At 37.8% G+C, this 7500-nt stretch overlaps 1 protein-coding gene across 1 annotated transcript in view; it reads left to right on the forward strand.

The window, feature by feature from the left end:
- The window catches only part of CD59 (CD59 molecule (CD59 blood group)), a 499932-nt gene that overhangs the window by 107754 nt on the left and 384678 nt on the right, over positions 1 to 7500 (forward strand). The window lies entirely within an intron of this gene.

The following is a 7500-nucleotide window of genomic DNA, read 5'->3' on the forward strand; positions in this document are numbered from 1 at the left end:
ACTAAATGAACTGACCATTGCCTACAGATGAATCTGTGTTCTTAAACTATTTGGTTTAAGACAGTCAGATCAGCGTGGATGAAAATCAGTATTTGATTATAGAATCACTCTGAATTTGAACTATCCTAGGCATCCCTAAAATCCATAAGGACATTATGGACCCTCCCCGTAACCCATTGTTGATGCCAATGCCTCCGAAACCTTTCCTTTGGCCAAATTTATTGATCTTTAATCTTAAAGGAATTCTTGCTAAGTTTTAAACACCTGTTTAAGGTTTCCTGCGACTTTTTGTCTAAAGTGTCAAACAAATTTTATTCAGAGGATCTAATTTTCATCACCATTGATGTATAGGATTTTTTTACAGTCATTCCTCACCAGGATAGGGTCGAGATGTTTCATGATTTTCTTTGTGCTAATTCTGGGTTGGACCACAATAGGATTCTGATGATTTAGGACCCTCATGTAAATGACTCTTGAAATTTTATAACTTTTGAAAGTTTTTCAGAGGAGGGGTGTTGCGATGGGAGCCGCATGTACCCCTGTCTTTGCCAATATTGTTTTATTGCAATGGGAAATCAATACTATCTTTACTTCCAAATTCTCTAAACATTGGTCTTTGGATGATACATGGATGACATAATTGTTTGGAATGGAGCTAGGGATCAGATAGAGGTCAGTCAGTGAGATGGCACTTTACACTCTCCTCTCCCTGTAAAAATGGGTGTACCTCAAAGGTCTATCCTAGGGCCTTTACTTTTAATATCTTTACTAATCGGCTCTATATACCTCCTGTTCTCAGTCATCTTTAGTGCAATACGCAGATGACTGTACAGTCATCACCACAGCCAACTCTCCCTCTAAGCTCTTCTCGGCTACTTATTCTTAACCCTAAAAAAAAGCTGTTATTCTTCCTACCTAAAAAGTTCAACAATATTAAAACCTCCTTCTCCATCCAGTCCCTTAACACTCCCATTCAGGTAGAGTAAATATGATCCACAGGCTTGTTTCACAAATGTAAGAAAACTTGTGTGCTGAGCTTCAAAAATGTAACCACAGTGCACCCTGCTGGGAAAACAGCAGAAATGTGTATAAACTCAATGCTTATGTAATGTGTGATGTTCTTCGTGTTTCACTGTTGCAGTCATTACATTTGGGTAATCTGCTGGCAGGTTGACCTCAGTCATCCTGAAAATCAAAGTCTTGGGTTCTGCGTTGGTTCCTGTCTCCTCTTCTATGAAGTCAGGTCGTCAGGGGTATAAAACAACCAGCCGACACCATTTTCTTTAGTCTTTCTTGCTGTGCGGTGCCCGAAGCAGAAGCATTTCGCAAATGCTGGTCGACCAACTCCTAAAATTTTCGAGTTTCAGAACCAAAGTCTTCAATTAAAGCGAAGTACCCTGTTGGGGAAACATTTTCTTGCTCCATACCGATGTCAGTAAAAGTTAATAATTGCATTATTGTGTGAAGCAAATACCTGATAAGGATTTTCATTTGTACTGTATTCCTTGCCTAGGCCATAACGTGCCTTGCTGTCAGTTTTTTGCTAGATTTAACCAACGCACTATTAAGCGTTGGTATACCTTTGCTTCAAAATATTTTGGAAACAGATTTAACTACCCAGAAATGTCGTCGGATAGCAATCAGACTACCGGAGTTCACAAACGCAAAGAAAAGGACAGAGGCAGACCATCGAGGTCCAAAACCGACAAAGCTTCCCCTAAGCCAGTCGCTGGTTCACTGGTATTCAGTGAGGTGCTTTCCCAGCCCCTGATGCCTGCTACTTTTGAGTCGCAGGCCTCTACAGAGACCCATGGGGAGTCCAATACGCCTCGTGATTCTCAAAGTATTGTACCCGTGGATGTCTCTCTCTCGGATGGGTCCAGAGCTGCTGAGCAGGCACCGGCTTCTGAAGGTGTCTTCAGGCCTCAGCATTTCTATATAAAACTGACGCAAGCTTCAAAAAGACAAAAGCAACTTTTAAGACTAAAAAACTGATGCATGAGCCATGTGTACAGGCCTCTATACCCAAAAAGCAGATCAAAATGGCTGAAGATCTAATTACTTTGATCAGGGGTTCCCAACCCCCCCCCCCTCCCGATAAGAGGCCTAGGCAAGGCACTGATTCTGAATCTTCAGATCGGGTTTCTATTTCTTCTGATTAGGAATTTTCTATACCACCCTATGAGGATTCGGATGCAGAGGAGTCCATCCCATCTGCAGCTCCTCCTGAAGATTATTCCTTTGGAGAAACCTTGCATACTTTGAGGGAGCATTTTCATTGGGAGAGTCAAGATTTCTCAGAATCAAAAAATAGGCTTAGGGATTTCCTTCTCCCTCAGCATAGGCCTTTAGCCATACCTCCTGTATTAGACATTGTTGATGATGTTTTTTCGGAATCAAGCATGACTCCAGATTCCTTACCTCCAGCTCCTAGCAATCCAGACTGATATTACAGGGTTCCTGACTCTCTCAAATTTTTATTCAAAAACCCTGCTGCTGGCCCTGAAACTATCTCACAGGGTCCCAACGGTGTAAAGGTCTCAACAGCTAAGAATCCTACCCCCTCTGATAGAGATTCCAGGGCGCTGGATAGATGGGGAAAGAAGGTTTATACGTCTGCCACCTTGGCAATTAGGGCCTTAAACTGCCAGTTTCATATGCTTAAATATCAACAGCATGTTATGGGATTATTGAAACAAAATTTATGTTGATTTCTGAATGTGTGGAAAATAAAGAATTACAAGAATTATTGCATGCAGCAGAACAAGTTGGAAAGCATACTTTGCAATGTGGTTTTGATTCCTTGGAGGCCTCCTGCAGTGCCACAGTTACTGGAGATGTGATTAGCAGGCACACCTGGCTAAAGGAGCAAAATTTGCCTGATCATGTTAAACAATATAATTTAGTATTAACATTCCCCCATTCATCTCCTATATATTGTTACATCTAAGTAATTCACTACTTCATGTGAGTGAGTAACTGTGAATTTTAAAAAGATGTTGATTCTAAATATGCTATATACTCTTTTAGGGACTCTTCTTGTCCCTCCCAAAACATAAGAATATCTTAAAGAATGTTGGAGAAGTAGTATATTGGACCATAGCATGCATCCAGGACATGTGTTTAATAACATAGCAGAAGGACAGATGAAAAGAATAAAAAGAATTTGTAATGTTCCACATGACGAAAAACAAGAAATAGAGAGACTAGAGAAGTTATTAGAAAGAGGTTATAAAGAAACTGAATTAGAGAGAGCTAAAGTGAAGATAAAAGAAAAGGTAGAAATTGCCTCTGCAGACAATTAAAATGGTAACCTTGAAAATAAGAAACATCCTGTTCGCTCCATGACTAATTATACTAAAGACAATAAGATGATGACTGATATAAGGCAAAACTGTCAGGTCCTAACTGTTGATGAAGAAACAAAGAATAATAAAAATTTAAAACGTTTGTTATGTGGAGAGAGGAGGAAAGATGTAGTTATACATTATGAACGCTTTGGTACATTCCCATGTGGGAAATGCAAAATGTGTGAAGTAATATGTATCGAACAAAGATTTCAACATTCAAATATATATATATTTTTTTTTTTTTTTATTTGAACCAAGGTTTTTTGCCACATGTAATAGTACTAATATAGTTTATCTTGCTAGTTGTAATGACTGTCAAAGTTTTTATGTAGGAAAGACCATGAAACGTTTAAGAGAATGTCAACATTTATATGATATTTAAGAATAAGAACACAAAATGCTGTAGCGAAACATATTATGGAACAGGAAGGACATAGTTTCAATTTCACGATATTACAACAAGTAAGAAGGAATTTAAGAGAGGGGAGATAACTATAATTATTTAGAAAGAACTGAGTTACAATGGATTTTTAGACTACGAGCTCATGTAGCGCCAGGACTTACTAATAACATGAATATTAAGCCAGTGTTGGATGCACGCCCTGTTAGAGTCAAATAAGTTGTGAATATCTCTTTTAGCGGTTAATTTTATAATTGATTAATTGATGTATTTATGGTCACATGAGGTGTATATATAACTTGCTTTTTTTTAAATTGTTAAGGATCTGAAGAAGCGTACATTTGGTTACGTGAAAGCGCTCATCCATTTTATTCTACTTTAAATAAATCAGGTATTGGATTAGAGAGAGAGAGAAAATGAATATACATTGGGGGTACCTGACATCCGGGGAAGGAACATGCTGTTGGCCGCCCGTTCTAAACCCCTGACGTTCTGGAACAGGAGACTGCAACCGACGCAGGACCTAAGCCTTTCATATTCAGGCCGACTACGGTCAGCCTGCCAGCAGATTACACACATGTCATGACTGCAACAGTGAATACACTCTAGCATCTACATGTATGGTAAGTGTACACAACTGTACATTTTCATGGTAGAAAACTGGGACATACAGTTAACTTGCAAACTCTAAGAAAATAAGCCGACAAAAACATAATTTTAGCACTGTGTGAGATCTCAAGCTAAGACACATTATGTCTGGGCTAGGAGCTTTTTTGTCTTAAGGCACAGATAATTACTAGGTTTCACATGCAATTACTAGGTTTCACATGTAAAGTGTCTATTGCTGTGACTTCTGTCAACTGCAGATAACAAAGAAATGTTACATTTAAGTTATGCGAGCCTGGGAAACTTGAGCACAAGTGACAAGAATGATGTAATCTAAAATGACTGCAGTAATGTGCATTAATTTAAGAACTATCTCTAACAGAAAGATTGCATTTTGTCTCCAGACCTGTTAACAGCTTATCAGCCCTTACTCTGTAAGTAGGATTTAGATCTTGGTATTTCTCTTGGAGATAGAAATGGCAAGATTAGTCTAGCTGTTGTCTATATTTGTTAGACTGTCCTACAGTGGTGTTTTTTTAAGTATTTCCTGTGATTTCTGAACTGTATTGCCACTGTTTTGAATTTAGTGGTTTTTTTTATTTATTAAATATTTTAAAACCTTTATCTGTGGCTGTTTTTGTGTAGAGATACTTAAGCAGGTAGAGTGCTTGCATGTATTTGGTGATACTTTACAAGCTGCTCCAATAGCCTTGCTGTTTGTCACACTTAATATTTGGATAATGGTAACCTTGCACAATAGAATTGGACACCCTTTGGTAAGGGTCTTTAGAGTAGTTGGTGGCAGTGATTACTACCTTATAGCCTGGGCATCAGGGGGCATAGCTAGTGAACCTCTGCCAGCCTTCCCAAGGAGTGTCTGTGTTTGTACATAAATCAAATCCTAGACTGTGTGTGTGTGTGTGTGTGTGTGTGTGTGTGTGTGTGTGTGTGTGTGTGTGTGTGTGTCAACTACTTGGGCAGGAACACAAAGCACTGGTTGGACAGAAGTTATGGAGGTTTTGGCTTGACTACTCGGCGGAAATCTCAATCCTATAGCTGTGCCAGTGGGGAGTCTTATTGGGGATATGGAGAGAAAGGGAGAAACCAGCCCCAGACTGACTGCTCTCTGTGTGCTCTTGAGGGAAATTGTACTTTACTGTGTGTGTACTTGTTACCCTCCTAATGTGGACGCCCCTCACTGGTGCTATTGGTGAGAATTGAGGCGCCTTGATTATTGGACCAGTGCACGGGCGTCATGATGTGTTTGTGTATTATATATATATATATATATATATATATATATATATATATATATATATATATATATATATATATATATATATATATATATATCTAATGTGTGTGTGTATGTATAGACTTTAATTCAGAAACTGTCATTATAAGGAATGTAGATGAAGATTTTGCCATTTATAATTACGCATCCTTTGTAGTTTCATCTGAGCTAGTGGAGACTCTAACAAAGGGTTTGACATTTGTACCTGACCACAGAATGGACTTGGCAAGGACTGTGTTGGATTTGAAAGCATTTGTTAGGAAATTAAACCTCAATGTTATGATTAATAATTCAATAGAGTGTATGCAGTTTAAAGTGCCTAGCTTATTTAACCCACACTTGCACCCCTTGTTGGCTGTGTTTGAAAAGATCTGTCAACTTGACCTTTGTGATATATAATAGACACAACAATATTAAGAGAAGTGGGAGAAATGCAAGTAAAAATGAAAGGGAAATATTGAAGGTTCTCAAAGCTGCACAGGTCAGGGTTATGAAATCCAACAAGGGATGAGGGTTGGTATTCATGGACATAGTTGACTATGAAAACCAGATTGCAAGTATACTAGAAACTGAGGCCTGTGAGAATGTCATTGAACCAGTTTAACGTAGTAAATCAAAGTATTAGAACATATTTAAATGACTGACTTATAGATGGGAGAACTGACTTGAATTTATTCAACTATATGAATGTACTAAGACATCTGATTTTTGTAGTACCAAAAATTCACAATAACTTGCAGAATCCCCCCAAGACCTATAGTGGATGGGAGACATTTTATGACTTATTCAAGTGCTAAGGTGGTTGATAATATTTTTGAAAAAAAAATGTCGTGACAGAATACCAAACATTTAAAGACTCATGGTCATTCTTAAAAAATAAATCTGAATACAATGAAGAATATAACTTCCTCTGTGGATGTAAAAGATGAATGCACATCTATTCCTCATTGTTTAGGAATAGAATGGGTATCCACTTTGAGGAGAAAAGGTGCACCAAATGCAGAAATGGGCTTTGTAGAGGAATTAGACATAATTCTCGCTAACAATTTTATATAATCAGGTATACTATTTACAGAAAATAGGAGTGGCCATGGGGTTACCATGTGGGGCAAGTTTTGCCAATTTGGTAATGGACCACTGGGAGCATAAATACATCTTTGCGAATAAATATAGCAGACTGGATTTTCTTTCTTTTTTTACACAATACTTTTATGACATTTATGATAATCAAGGGAGATGTGTCCGTAGCTACTTAAATAGTGAATTATCTGAATGAGGAGAGTTTTTACCGACCGGTGATTTCTTACCTAGATGTAGAATTAAGTAAAATAAAAGAAGAGGGGAAATTTTTTTGGAAGAAAACCTACTCAAATACATTCTTAAAACTACACGAGTGCCCATCCTCTCTTCCAAAAGATGTCCGTGGTTGAGGGGCAACTCGGGAGAGCTGCAAAGATTATTTCTATGGAATTCGATTTTCTCTATGAATGTGATGCACTCAGACAAATGTTCTTGAAGTGGGCCTATCCAGCTACATTGTTGCATTATTTAATAAAAGAAACTAAATGTAAGAGAAGGTGTTTATAGGCTCATTTTGAATGGTGAAATGAGTACACAAACAGTAACAACAGAAGGTGGCCCAGTGGCTGAAGTTAATACTAATTTCAATATTGGTTTTGTTATGACCTAGAACTTAGAAGCTACCCATATAAGGGAATTCTTAATCAGAACTGGAATTTATTAATGGAAGACAAAGTTGTATTGGAAGAGGTAGGGATGAAACTAAAATTCATTTTCGGGAAAGCTTTGAACTTAAAAAAAACCTGTTAGAAAAGTTACAAAGCATCAAG

This window comes from Protopterus annectens, chromosome 9.part0, assembly GCF_019279795.1.
Source record: "Protopterus annectens isolate FY-2018-M chromosome 9.part0, PAN1.0, whole genome shotgun sequence".
NCBI classification, from domain to species: Eukaryota; Metazoa; Chordata; order Ceratodontiformes; family Protopteridae; genus Protopterus; species Protopterus annectens.